This window comes from Lissotriton helveticus, chromosome 7, assembly GCF_964261635.1.
Source record: "Lissotriton helveticus chromosome 7, aLisHel1.1, whole genome shotgun sequence".
Classification (NCBI taxonomy): Eukaryota; Metazoa; Chordata; class Amphibia; order Caudata; family Salamandridae; genus Lissotriton; species Lissotriton helveticus.
Genome location: NC_136068.1, coordinates 1,388,797,161 through 1,388,812,703, shown reverse-complemented (window position 1 = coordinate 1,388,812,703; position 15,543 = coordinate 1,388,797,161). Strand labels below are relative to the sequence as shown.

Genomic DNA, 15,543 nt, shown 5'->3' with positions numbered 1-15,543 from the left:
ATGTGATCAAGGGCATTCCCCTGCCCAAGACGCGTCATACGGCTTATAATTGAATAAACTGTTTTCTGCCACGAAAATTGGGTCCGTGACTCTCTTTCTGACCAGGAAGTAGGAGGGAGTCTTTGTTTTGTTCAAAGTTGATTACAGGATACAGGTTGATCCCGCCAACGGACCCCCTCCCCAGGAAGTAGGAAGCTGCCCGCAACCAAAAACGAGAAGACCCGGAAGGGATTACTGGTAGCAACCCCCTAGTGCAGCCGACGGGACTACTGCATACGGAGAAGGTTGGGTCGGAGGACCCACCGGCAAAGATTTCAGAAGCGGTTAGTACCATATCGGGAACTGCATAGGCAGGGAGGTGTGGCGCTTGGAAACGAAAACGCCGGAGGTCTGATTCACAAGACCCAGCAGTTACATTTAGCCGAAGTATGTCTGCGGAAGTGGTCCGGGAACGGGAGGCAGCTGCCGCTGAACTGTTTAAAAATCTACCTAATGTCCCGATAACAGGAGCAAGTATGCAAACAAGCACAAATGCTGGCGGAACCAACTCCAATGCCAGGGAGCTATTGAAAGAATTAGAGAAATGCATGCGGTCTGAGGTCACAAAGTGGTGGGAGAACAAGTCCCTAATTAAATATGAGGAGGCTGGGCGAGTGCCGCGAGGGCGGAGGATCTTTCTGGCAACTAGCTTCGAGAATCCAAATCCAAGCATGCTTCAAGAGTGGGGGCTGAGTAATTTGGATGCCTCAATGAACCTTGTCCGAATCCTTATAAAATACGCTGAAATCAGACAGACTAGATCTTGTCAAAGATATTAACAACATCAATGAGGAACTGAACAAATGAGAACCTAATGCCTACATAGCAAAAACCAGACGAGAAAAACAAGCGCGCCTTAAAAAACAAGAAGAAAAAATGTAAACACGGAAAGCATATAAATTCGCCCGAGACCTGGCAGATTATGAAAAGGGCAGGATCTACACATTTGCCCGGAAATATGCCAATGCTAAAAAACAAAAACATAACGTGGAAAAGGCAAAAGCTACAGAAACTAGATGGCAACAGGAAGCAGGAACATCCATAGATACATTGTCAGTTTCAGACGCAGCTTCTTTGAGTAGCGATATGGGCTCAGAAGACAGCGATAAAAACACAACTGGTACGGATGAAAGAAGCCTCAGTCTGGGAGAGGAGGTGGATTTTTTAGCGAAGGACTGGCGCAAAACATTAAGACCTCGGATACAAGGTCAAGTATCAGAAAATGTCGGAATGTCAAAAGGAGAGAGCGACGTACAAAAACAAAAAACAAAATCAAAAAGAAATTATTGGCACTAGTAAAAGATCTGGATGACAAAACTATTGTAAACCTATCAACAATAGTACTAACAGACACAGAAAAAAGACTTCTCAGCTGGGTTTGTCATCCTGCCCACCTAATGAATTCAACTATGTACAAACAAGGATTGACATTTTCAGCTACATCAGAAAATTAAAACTAAGAAAGTTCTTCACAATCAAGAATGGTCTGAAGGAAAATCCAACAAAGGAGGCCACAAATTCCAAAGATATAATTGGTCTACAAGTATCAGATATTCCCTTATTGCGAGTCACAAATGAACTACGGATAGCCGTGGAATCTAATCCAGAGGACTTGACAATGATAGCATCCACACAAGAGCATTTGCGCAACATGGATATCATAGAGCAAGGGTCTGGGAGCAGCCCCTTCAAGCCTAAATCCACATTTATACCATCCATGCAAAGGATGCTGTAGACATATTTCACGAAACGGTGACAGAGGAAATCAAAAAACGTAATCACAAAAAACGTAATCACCAAGTAAACAACAGAATGCGGAAAAAGAATTACAATGAACACAAATACCGTGAACTAATGGAAAACCTCAGCAATAACCATGCAGTAGTCATCACAAAAAGTGACAAAGGTGGAAACATCATAATCTGGCCAAAGACTCAGTACATTACGGAAGCAGAGAGACAATTAAAGTATGATACCTGCTATGTCAAAAGCAACTGGAAGGAATACAATAAAGCCAAAGATTCCCTGGAAAAAAAGTTACATCAATTTAAAAGAGAGGGGATGATCTCATTGGAGGAATTCAAATATCTTAAGGTGGAACATCCGGTCATTCCAATAATATACTTTATACCTAAGATACACAAGAACATTTCACCCATCCCAGGGCGCCCAATAATCTCAGCAATCAACAGCATTGGCGAACATATATCCCAGTACCTGGACTATTTCCTACAGGGTTTGGTCAAGGACTTACCAACATATGTGAGAGGCACTGGGGATTTCCTCAATAAAATCAAAAATATCAAATGGGAGAAAGGAATGAGCTTTATGACCCTTGACATCGAGTCCTTATATACATGTATTGAACACTATACAGGACTCCAGGCTATTAAATATTTCCTAGACATGAGACCAGTTGAATGTTATAAACATAATGCCATGTTACTGGACTGCATATCGTGGTGTCTCAACAATAATTTCTTTCTGTACAACACAGATGTGTATAGACAATCGCAGGGAGTTGCAATGGGAGCCTCCTTCTCTCCTAGCTATGCCTGTTTGATGGTTGGCTGGTGGGAGGAGCAGGTTCTCAGGGGCATCCATTCAGAAATGTACAATCAGCATGTCAAATACTGGTATAGGTATATTGACGATGTTTTTGTGGTGTGGGAGGTAAGTGAGGACAATGCATAAAGTTTCATTAATAACATCAATGACAACTCTGCAAATTTAAAATTCACATCAAACATCAACACTGAGAAGATAGAGTTTTTAGATGTAGAGATATGTGTCAGAAATGAGCAGGTAATCACTACACTACACAGGAAAGTGACAGCTGGAAACTCCACACTCCATGCCTCCAGCAAGCATCCAAAGCATCTGGTGAGAAGTATCCCATTCGGAGAATCAAAATTATTTGTAATGATAAGCAAGAACTAGAAAAATGTACACAAGACGCTGTAATTAGATTTAAACAAAGAGGCTACAGTGAGACAGTTCTCAGAGATGCCCAGCTCAAAGTCAAATTGTGAAACAGGGACATCCTCCTAGAAGCAGCAGATGAGACAAAGTAGGAGAAAGAACAGGAAAACACTGCACCCAGGCTGATCCTAACTTATAACCAACAAGAAAGGAAAATTCAAACTATACTCAAACGCAATTGGCCTATAATCCTCACGGATGCCGTGCTAGCACCGGAGCTGCCAGACAGTCCGAATATCACATTTAGGAGAGGCATATCTATGAGGACTCAACTGGTAAAGAGTAGCCCTGAGGTGCATTCAGGTAAAACATGGCTACAGCAGAGACAAGGATTTTTCAAGTGCTCGAGTTGTAGAGCCAGTAAATTTGGTGTCAATACCACTAGTTACAAGACTCATTTCAATGCTAAACCTATTAAGATCAAAGGCAACTATAATTGCAAGACAGAATTTGCTGTTTATATCCTGACATGCACCTGTGGATTGAGATATGTGGGAAGTACCAAGCTACAGGTGCATGTCAGGATTCTACAGCATTCGAGCAATTGTATACAATGATGCCACATATCCAGTTGCAAGGCACTTCAAACAAATCCATAACAATGATCTCAAATGCCTCAGCTATTACGTAATCAGTTCAGTTCCCAAACCACGCAGAGGGGGCAACAGAGAACGCTCTTTACGACAACTGGAATCCCTAATAATCTTGGAACTAGATGGTAAACATCCGAAAGGGCTGAACAATAATGAAGATCTGCATAACTTTTTATGATTTCCAGTATTTGTACATAAAATAAGACAACTCAGCCTTCATTTTTCTTCCTAGAATTAATTAATTTTTCTTCCCAGTAGTAATGATTATGATTTATAGCTCCCATGCCACCATAGATCAAGGAATCCATGCTACATGTGCTATATTACAAAATGAGATTTGCAACAATGTATTGTTTGCACCAGTGTAGCATCTAGAGGATCCCATAAGACATATAGCTACCTGAAGGGACTTTAGATTTTAATATACATATCAGAATCATCAAGACTATTACAGTTCTCACTTAGCTGCTATCCCCCCTCCCCGTTTATTTTAATTTTACGCATTTATCTATTCAACCCTTATATGCAATTTATTTCAGCATTAGCACTTTAATGATAACAGTAAAGCTTCACACGCTTTAATGATTAGCACAACAGCAGGTAGCACGTAATTTTACTATGCGATACAGTCACTCTAAGACTGAGTTTTTTTATCTACATTTTCTATTTTGCTAAAGGCACATAATACCACGTTACGAATAAATAGCTTAATTGGGGCATATATTCATGTATCATCAGCGGTCTGGCATTCATGCAGCAATAGGAGCACTGTTCCGCAACATATTCAAATAAATATAATTTGCGACGTAGATATATATGTGCCTAAAGTACAACCATGTTAATATTGAATAAGGATGTTTACAGCGCTTTTGCACAGTTTCTATGCCTATATCCCTCAAGGATGCACATAACAACTGACTTAACTCTTAGTTCAATATTGCCATTGTTGTCAGGGTGGGGAGGAAGAAATAATGTTTTTTAATTCATGTTTGAAAACAATCACTTTAAACAAAAAAAATACTTCTCAAAGTACTAATATAATCTGATGCAAAAACGAGAAACGGTTCTGCATGTTAATGAAATACACTTCTTTAATTTAGAAGAGACTTTATAAAATGTTTACACTTTTGCTGCAAGATATGTTTAAAAATGAGGGTTGGTAAAGTTAAGTTGTGCAGGACACCCTAGTTACTTTCTTTCTCTAACTTCACTTAACCTTTAAATAAATGTGTGACTGTTTATCTAACATCTTTTTGATGTTGGTGTTTAGTCAAATAGACCGCAGCCTAGTGCTGCTGTTGACCAGGGGCCGCAAGTAAAGGTCAGGAGACGCATGTGGCCCCCAGGACGTACTTTGAGTATAAGTGGTATAAACGATGAACATAGCTAAGTGAATGTCTTGCCTCTCCTTTTATGTTTCCTCCAAGACCTTCCTATTCCGATCCCTTAATCCCACATATCTAGACTACAGAAGATGCTTACTTTTATATTATATCTGAAACCACAGAGGGACTCTGAGAGAATTCTCCTCCTCACCTTGATATAGGGGTAACAGATCGCACTATGCACACCAAAAATCATGCATCAGGCCCTAAGCGTTCTTCTTAAAAATCATCAGGTCGGTTTGTCTAATGTAGGGGAGTCCAATGTAGGACCAGGAAGAGCAAGCCAGTGTTCTATTTTAAGGATAACCACCATGCAAATAATTTCCATGTAGATAATTTGTATGTTAATGCATCTTACAATACAATACAATTCTGTGGCGATTGAAAACCGGACTTGGATCTGGCCCTCTTGCTCCTCCTACGTTGGATACGTCGTCTAATTGGTTCAATGAAAACAAAAGACTGCAACACCTAGAATAGATGGATTTGTTGAGTGTATTTGGTGTACATGACGCAAACTGGCAATCATACCGGAAAATAAAGGTCTCTAGGTTGCTCCAACAGATTTACTTCCCTGTCACACAGATCCACTGATTAACAACCGATGCTTTCTCGCCTTTGGCAGTATTTGGGAGCTTCAGTGGGACTTGGGGCGCAAAACCCTGCTCAAACGTTTGGCTTCCTTTGGCCTAGCAGTAACTGAAATCAAGTCCTTTTAAAGATTGTGTAGTTTTTTTTCCAGGTTACAAGCACTGATTGTTCTACTCTTTTCCTTGTTCATGGAGGTTATATTTGTTCAGCAGTAGGCAACATTCATAACACCATCTCTGCCTGGCACATGTTGCTATATAGATTACTGGGCCTTTACGGATGACCCCCTCTTTTTGGTGTACATACAGTGAGCATTTGATGGCTGACGGTTTGTTTTAATACTTATGACAATTACAACGTGTGTGTCTTTCTCTACTACACCCCACCCCATTACACTACCAGGTGCTGTGTCCATAATAGGATACTTGCACCTATAGTGGTCAACCTAACGACATAAAAACACTTTCCTCATAAGCTCAAAACAAAAACAAAACATTTTGAACCACACACTCTACACAGAGTACGTTGGTATTTGTGTGGGTAAGCACTTCAAAGCCCCAAGTGGGAGTTGTAAGTGCTATATAAGTGCTATGCTATAACACAGTACAATTTGTGGCTGCTGTTGCATCTCTTCTCTCACAGATGGCACCCATATTCTTTGGAAATTACCCTTTTAGGACGTACTCACCCAGGACTGTAAATGCTGAACCTAAGTTACCATCTTACTGTTTAGTACACGTCACCCAGTTCTACTGAACGCAGCCTATCTAAATGGGCAAGTTCCAACTGTCAATCACTGTAAAACCCCATACCACCTTTTAATTCATGAGCACAAGACCATCCCTGCTGACCCTTGATTAATGCATGAACTGCTGAGCCATCATATTTACCTCTACTAAAACTCTGACAGCGCCTTGTTTTTTTTATATAAATTCTTTTTATTGAAATTATAGGAGACAGCAGCACTGTTAGAAAAAGATATAAAACAACATGCTTCATCAATACACATATAGTAAACCATTAAGGTTACATTGGAAGACAGTTTCCCTGCTTGGACTTAGGAAGTTAGGTCCACGTCCTTAATGGGCACCAGAGGCTCTTCACAGATCTCTCATCTATACACATTCCAGGGGCACCAAATTGAGGAACACTTTTGTGGACATCCCCGTGCGATGTAGACAGTCTTCTCTCTAAACATGCACCAGTCCAAATTTTGCTTCCATTGTGTCAGTGTGGGTGGTATGTCCGATCCCCAGTGTTGCACAATGTCCCTTTTTGCCGCTGTAAGACCCAAGGTAACCCATGTTCTCTCTGGGGTGGTTAGATCAGTAGGCTCCCATATATTAAGAAGACAGCGCTTTGCCTCGGGGTGTATGCGTTTGTTTAGACCGCTCTAAAGGTTCGATGTATCTCTTGCCAAACCCCTGAATACGGTCACATTCCCAAAGGATGTGTATAAATGTACCCACCTGTCCACAACCTCTACAGCATTCACCGCCGCCCCCTCTCCCCATATGTACCAATTGTGGCCCAGAGATGTAGGTCCTATGGAGGATCCTAAGTTGGACCAGCCACAGTCGAGCAGATATACACACCTCCCGGGGGGACGCTACTGCCTCCCTCCATTCATCGTCTTCTATTTCAAGGCCGTCGGACACCCTGTGTCTCCTCAGTTGTTCAAAGTGGTCGGGTATGATGTAAGAGCTTCTTATATGTAAGGGAAATTGCCTTTTCAGGCAAGTATCCATCTAGGAGTCTGTCCTCCAGGGGGGAGGAGTCGGGGAGCGAAGTGCCCTTTGGTATAGCCATGCAAAGGGCCCGGCGGATCTGCAAGTATCGGAAAAAGTTCTGTGTCCGCCATTTCATACCGCTGTTATAACGTCGAACACGGTACTACATCCCCCCAGTCCACAGATCACCAATTTGTGATATGCCAATTAGGTCCCATCTATCAAAACCCTTGGAGGTCCTCAGTTGTCCTAGTTGCTCCGAGTCCCACAGTGGGGTGGCAAGTGTTAGTCTATTACTCCAACCCATACTTTTTTTGACGTCATGCCAAATCCTCACAGCATGCCTTGTAGGGCCTGTGAGTGGTAGTTTCTTCCTGGGGGAGTACAATGCAGTGCTAAAGGTTCCGCCCGTCAGGAGCCATCTATCCATTGCATATCCTGAATCGTAGGGGCCGCGATAGGTGGTGTGGTTAATGGCTGCTAGTTGTGCAGCCCAGTAATATTTTTTATATCTGGGAGACTTATGCCTCCGTCGTACCAGTTGAAGACCAGTTTTCTATGTGCTATTCGGGGTCTCCCATTCCATATCAGCTCCCTTTGAAGACTCTCAATTGCTCTAAAATAACTGTCTGGCACCGGGTTGGGAGCATTTTGTAGTGCATACAAGAAACGGGGTAGGGACATCATCTTAAAGAAAGCTGCCCATCCCAGGAGTGAAAGAGGCAGCTTCTTCCAATTAGTGATATCACGTCGTAGTCTCTGTAAGGGTGGGCACAGATTTCTGTCAAAGTGTAGTTTGGGGTCAGGCGTAACAAAAATCCCCAAATAACGAAAACCATCTTGTGCAGTTTGAATGGGGCAATCAGCAAAGAGACGAGGGGGAACACCCTTAAGCACATACATTATTGATTTGTCCCAATTGATCGAGAAGCCGGAGTGACGCCCAAACACTGCAAAGATGTCCAGGATACTCCCGAGTGATCTACGGGGGCTAAAAAAAGGAGATTGTCATCTCCATATAGCGGGATGCGAACCTCCCCGTCCAACGACCACTTCAGCCCTTGGATAACGGGATCCTGTCGGATCCATGCCGCCAGGGGCTCCACGTCCACGGATAAAGCAAATAGTAATGGTGACAGAAGACACCCCGGGCGGGTACCCCGCTGAGTTCAAATGCTGCAGAGCATTTGTTGTTTACTACTACCTGTGCCTGCGGTACCGCGTATAGTAGTCTGATCCAGTATATGAAGATAGGACCAAAGCCCAGCTTTGCAAGCACCGCCATGAGATATGGCCACTCTACGGTGTCAAAGGCCATCGAGGCGCCTAAGGATAGTGTAATGGCGTCTTCCGGTACCGTGTCAATCCTCCTCAATACACCATGCACTCGTCGCAGGTTAAGGGCCGTATTCAACTATGGCATAAAGCCCGACTGATCGGCATGCACTAAACTATTTATGACCTTGATTAGCCTAGTTGCCAGTAGCTTGGCGAGGATTTTGGTCTCCACGTTAAGAAGGGAGATGGGTCTGTATGCAGAGCACAGGTCCTTTGGTTTGCCGTCTTTATGAACAACTACCAATGAGGCCACACGTTGGTCCGGCGGGAGGGTGCCTATGAGTCTACTCTCATCGTACATAGCCTTCAGATGTGGGGAGAGCATGTCCGGGCACAGTTTGTATAATTCAATGGGAAGTCCATTGGGTCCCATAGCTTTCCCTGGTTTAAGACTACGAATGGCCTGGGCTATCTCTTCAGTCGTTATGTCACTATCTAGATATGATTTGTCATCAGGGGAGAGCGCGGGCAGTCTGATATCTCGCTGGAGGGCTTTAGAATCCTCCTCCCCCAGGGGCGACGTAGATGCGTAAATTGTACGAAAGTGTTCTGCAAAAGCTTCCGCTATTACCATGGGGTCACTAATTATGTCATCACCGTCTCTCGTCAATTCAGGGACTAGCCTGCTTGCTCTTTCCTTCTTGTCAAGCCAGGTGATCAGCTTGCCTGCCTTGTCGCCCCACTCGTATATCCTACCATCTCTGTGTTCACCCCATTCCTTTGCTTTATCTGTTGCTAGGTGTTTATATTCTTCCTTTTTGAGGTGTAGCGCATCTGAAGACAGATCCCCATCTGAGAGTCTTTCTAGGTCTAATATTTCAGCCTCTATTTTCTCCAATTTTTTGTGTTTTTCTTTCCAGGTCCCCACAATGAGAGAAATGGCACTACCCTGTAGAACTGATTTAAAGGCCTCCCATAGTATCTGTGGGGAGTCAACCGAGCCCTGTTTTTTTTTTAAACTACAGCCGGCAATATTTCAAGAATTCTTTTTTGACCTGTGGGTTTCGTAGATACCATGGGTTAATAGGCGCGACCCCCGTCCTCTGTGTTTCTCCCAATCCCATTTGTACCCAAAGGGGGGAATGATCTGAGATGCTCCTGGCTAGGTGTTTGACCTCCCGGTTATATGCCCCCTGCGTGGCAGGGGTAAGCACATAATCAATACGAGAGAAACTCCTATGAGCCCCCGAGAAAAAAGTGTGTTGTATATTGGTGGGGTGGAACGTGTCAGTGAGTCCCAGGGAGTCTCGAAAATCCGGCAGCCAGCGATTAGAGGAACTCAAGTCCCTAGGGGGATGTCGGTCCAAGGAGCCTGAACCTACCGCATTAAAGTCCCCACCGACCAGAAGAAGACCATCTGGGAGTCCCAAGAGCAGCGTCCCAAGGTCAGTAAAGGTTGCGTGCTGGAGGCTGGGGGGGACGTAAACCGAGATCCCACCGTCCCGTGACTGCTAAATATCTACCCCCGTCATCAGTTTGTGTATGTTGTGAAGTGAAGGAACATGTGGTTTTCAAAAGGGCACCCACCCCCTGTGAGCTGGTGGTAAAGCCGGCATGGGCGATCATCTTGTATCCCCATCGATAGAGGGATCTACAGGTAAGACCTTTCAAGTGGGTCTCCTGTAGGAGCACCACATCCGGGGAATGACGCTTAAGGTACTGAAGGACCAGTGTGCGATTTTGCCTATCTCCTAGTCCATTAACATTCCAGTTAAGTAATTTTAGCTGTGCGGGCATGTGTGTGGTTATAACCCATGTGCATTGAGTGCAAGATATCCAACTGCATTGTTTCAACTAACAACCAAAAACAAACAAATAAGAAAAAATTCTTAGGAGTTCTCCCATTCTCTCAACCCTCAATCCCCCCTCCCTGCTACCCTGCATTCTGAGCCCCCAACCGCTCATATACAACAACTGTGCAGAGCGCCTGTCACCCAACCTGCAAATCCTAAATAAGGTAACTTATATGGAGTAATCTCTCCTGCAGCCCGCCATAATAGTAAATGAAAAGGTCTAAATTATGTCCTCAGCTAGTCCACCCCAATGTCTGAGTGTTCCTTAGTGTGGACATATCCTCACCAAGGTGTATCGTGTGACAACACTAGTCTCTGTTGTCTCCGCAGTGTTTCTCCTCTCCGAACCGATGTAAGGGTGAGAAAAGTTTCTTACCAGGTCAGCGAGTGCAGTCTCTCTTTAGTCATTCCGCTCTGTTACCATACTTGGCGTTGTGATCTCTCGCATCCCGCCAGCTCTCTAGCCAGTCCCCCGCCTCCTCAGGACGATCAAAGAACCAGGCCTTCCCATTGGCTTCCACACGCAGGCAAGCCGGAAAAAGCATTGAGTATTTTACTCCCTTGTCCCGAAGCTGCTTCTTGATTGTGAAGAAGAAGCGACGAAGTCTCTGAACATTCTGAGTGAAGTCCGGAAAAAAGGAGATTGTGGCATTGTCATATTTGAGTGGCGGGCCTGCTCTAGCGTTCTGCAAAATTATATCCCGGTCTCTGAAATTTAGTAGGCGGGCCAGGATTGGTCGCGGAGGAGGCCCCGGCTTTGGTCTTCCACCAGGGACTCTGTGGGCCCTCTCGACCACAAATAACCGAGACATGCCTTTGGGGCACAGGTGGTTGGTGATGAGGGCTTCAACAAACCAGTCCGCTGCCTGCGCCTCTGCTCTCTCCGCCACCCCAATAATGCGCACATTATTCCTCCTGGATCGCCCTTCAAAATCATCCAGTTTGTCCTCCGCCTGCTTCTTGAAGGCTTGAAGATCCCGGAGTTCATTTTGTAGCTGTGAAACGTCATCCACAAGACTAGATGAGGTGACCTTGAGTTGCTTAACTTTGTCGCTCATCTTGGAAAGGTCTGCTCTAACTGAGTGGGCAGTTGCTTATTACAAAGTAGCGACTGAGCAGCTGGGGATGCCATGCGTAGTGTGTATAGAGGGAGGCTCGAACATCCTGTAATTTGGGGCAAATCACTTAACCCTGTGCCTAAAAAGAATGTATAAGTCTGTTTCGCAAATGGTGCTTGTGTAAAGCTCTGCGATACCTTAGGTCGAGTTTGCACTTCTGTAACATTGCAAACCAAATGTGTACAGAATCGCAAAGAGGGTGGCGCTTTGCCTCGTTAATCCCACAGATGCACACTGGAGGTGGTGCCGACAAAAGCATAAAAGGCAGCTAAGGGCAGTAGGTGGTGTAGAGACTGCGAGCAAGCTGAAAGAAAGCAACAAGCATTGGCCGTGCTACCAGGCCGGGAGTTGTGTCGCACGCAAAAATGAATTAAATAAAAACACGAGTGGTGAAGCCAGAGGTGCGCGCGCGGCTTGAAAAAGTGCTGTGCGCGTTCTGGAAAGCTGATCGCCGCTTTGGGAGCACTTCTCAAAGCTCCTAAATGTCTCTCCAAGCAGCGCATGCGCGCTGACTCAGCGAGACCTAAAAAAACTGCTGTTCACCCTCTCTCTACTGGCTCTGTGCTGGCACTGTGCAAGTGAAGAGAGGGTAAGCAACATGCCAGCAGAGGTGTTAAATATCTCTGCTGCCTACCTTTGAAATACACTTAGCCCCCTTCTGAGCAATTAGCCTGCCTCACATGTTTATGTACCCCCTGCTGACCCTTGAAAGGTTCTCCTGTCCTCCACCCTCCACTGCACTTCTCTCCCTCGGCTCCCATTGTCTTCGGTTAACCCATAACCTCACCCATGTCTCCTAATTGTTTTTTTACCTACCATCAACCTCCTCTGCCACCACCCCTTCACAGCCCCCCACCCTTGCTGCCCAGCACGCATAGGTTGACTGATGACAAAAAATTAGCAGGTTTCAGATTATAATCTGCTCTCTTTGACATCAGACAGCCTCGGATTCCAGGCGCAGTGGAGCTGGAGGCTCTAAAAAGTTAAAGACTGTGACATAGCACAGTCTCCAGCAGTTTCAGAGCACAAGCCTTTCGGCACATTTTTTGCCCACTGCAAAAATACAGCAAATGTTGAGGTTTTGGGCTACAAATTTAGCTTTTTTGGCCACAAACACCCAAGTCCAAATGGGATTTTTTTTTTATTTCTACAATTAATCTTTGTGTGGCATAATAAGCCGATGTCACAATTTGAAATATACTTTTTTTGTTTAGCGAGGTACAGAAACATGATCTATTTGCCAACTGTAATCTTATGAAGCATTTTTGATGGTTCAAGAGGATGGCGAGAAGGAAGGAATCAAAGGAAACCGAGCAAGGAGGTACAAAGCATGGGGAAGCAAGTGGAAGAACACAATCATAGAGGGTAGAGATGGGAACAATCACGAGCCCTTGAGGGAAGATAAATAAATTTATGACCAAAAAACGTTGCAGCCAATGAGGAGACGCAGCGAGGGAGAGATCATCAAAAAATGAAGCACCTGGGGGTGAACAATAACATAAGTGAAGAAAGCGGGTATGACAGGGACGGCTTGGAATGCTGTATGAGGGCGAGCACCACAAAGAAGGATTCCTGGCAGAGTGAAATTTAAAACATGAAGAAAACGGCCAGTGAGGAGAGGGCTTGGGGTAAATAACGTATATGAACTAGAAAACAGAAAAACAAAGTAAATGAAAGTTCTGTTAATGTATCCAATTTCCCTCATCATGGAAGAGAAACCCAATGTTACAATCTGTTTCGTTTTTTAGGCCTCGCCTCTCAATGCGCATGCGCATTGAGCAGAGCGAGACTATAGGGGCTTAAATAAGCTTTACCTAGACTGGCGATTTGATGCTGTGCCCGTGCGCTTTTAGGTCAATGCGCAAGCGCATTGACCTAAAATGCGTGTGCACATCATCAAATCACCATCTGTTCCCCAGCAGCACTCCTCCCACACCTTTGAAGTGAAGCTTAGCTTCACTTCAAAGGCCCCTGCTGCTTCACACCCTCATCGCCGCTCTCCCCGCTCCGCCCCCTCCCCTGCCCGCCGTGTCGCATTTCTACTCCCCCTCCCCTTCTCTGCCTTCCCTCCGTCTTGTTTTCCTAGCACCCTCCCACCCCCCACCCCCCTGTCTCCTACCAGCCTCCACTGAATGTTCCGATTTTTCTGTGAAAGTAACTGGGCTCGTGAGAAGTTACGCTTTTCTCCTTCCAGTCCTAATGTGCATTGCGTGCGGCTCCGGCAGCTTCCAGTTCTGCAGCACTTTGTCTATTGCTTTTGGAAAGCTGCATTTCTGTAATTTTGGCTCTCCCCGCTCCGCCCCCTCCCTTGCCCGCCGTGTCGCTTTTCTCCTCCCCTTCTCTTCCTTCCCTCCGTCTTATTTTCCTAGCACCCTCCCACCCCCCACCCCCCTGTCCCCTACCAGCCTCCACTGAATGCTCCGATTTTTTATACCAGTCTCAGTTTTCATAACATACGGGGTGGCGGGGAAGAGGGAATGGCAAGCTGGCCTATATTTTTACATATTCTAAAATTTCCAAGTAACGGAAAATGTGTAGTATTGAAGCCCAACTTCACTCAGTTTTGCTCCTTTTTTGTAGGTAAACAACTGAGAATTAAGCACAGATGTTGTGATTTTTTTTTTTATATATATACGCATCGAGTCCTAAATACATTTTACACACCGAGCACGTGTCCTTTCACTACTGTTTCCCCCTTTAGCGTGCTTCTGATTTCAAGAGAAACTGGAGTTCTTTTACTTCTGCTTGTCACACCACTTAATGTAGTAGTACTCTGTGCTGCAGGTAAACCGCAGATGTGGCCTAACGACCAGAGCTGCCATCTAAGTCACGTAAATACAAAACATGTTGCATTACAAATGCTATAGGTGTCACATTCGCGAAAGTTATAACTATTGGCATTGTAAATGACAAAGCTATCAATTTAGCTATTTTAAAAACCAACACATAAATAAAATTTTTCATTTACAAGACCAATAGCTACAACTTTTCTAATGCGAGACCTATTGCATTTCCAATGCTTGTTTATTATGTGAACTTTTTCATCAAGGGAACAGAGTTTATTAGAGAGTAAAATGCACGTTACAGTGCCACAAAGAAGAAAAAAACCATACGGTCACAGAGAGCAAAATGGATGGGTGGGCACATGATCCAGTGGACATAGTGCAAATACATGCAGTAGTGAAAGTTTAGAAAAATTGCGCCACAAGCCAAGCTGCAGAAGGACACAATTATATTGGCAATTCTCCAGGGAAGAGTCAAAGAGAAGAAGAGGCAGTGAAGACCGCACGCTCTAACCAAACAAAAGCAAGCAAATGTGAGTTAAAGGAAAGCCAACCCTAAGCAATGGATGCCCCCTGTAAGCTGACAAAATATTTTGCAAGCAACGCTTTCTCATACATAAATGACTAAGGTTTTCTCGAGCATATGAACCCCAGAACTGGACTGAGATATTTTCTCAGACCAGTGCTGGAAAGAAGGGAATTGCGCCAGATCCCGGCTCTGGCAACTACTTCTGGGCCAGATTTCGGATCTAGTCAACCGAAGGAAATATGCTAAATTTGTCCTGGTATCATACTTTTCCGACACCCAGTCACACAATTTAGCACTCTCTCAAGTTGTTAGCATTGCGTTTGGTGCAGCAACCTGGAGGCAGCGAGGAGGCTTTCTTAATTTCACTTCCAGTCAGGTGCAAACAGACGATTAAGATGTGCTTGCACTCTAAGAATGCAAAATGTATCAGTGTGTATGAGTAATGACAAAAAAAATATTTAAATGACACCTACTAATGTATTTTTTCTTAGTTCTTTTTTAGCACAACTCATCCCAGAATAGGGTATCAAAGCACTTTATATCACACACAGACACAATAAATCATAAATGTATGTAAAACAATATACAGGAAATGTTATATAAGACAATGAGATTATACAGTCAAGGAATCGCATACCGTCCATATTTGTAGGCATTATATG

General features: G+C 44.4%; 1 protein-coding gene across 3 annotated transcripts in view; it reads right to left on the bottom strand.

Annotated features, from left to right (window-relative positions):
- The window catches only part of LOC144770305 (ketosamine-3-kinase-like), a 246,190-nt gene that overhangs the window by 228,449 nt on the left and 2,198 nt on the right, over window positions 1-15,543 (bottom strand). The gene's annotated exons all lie outside the window — the stretch shown is intronic.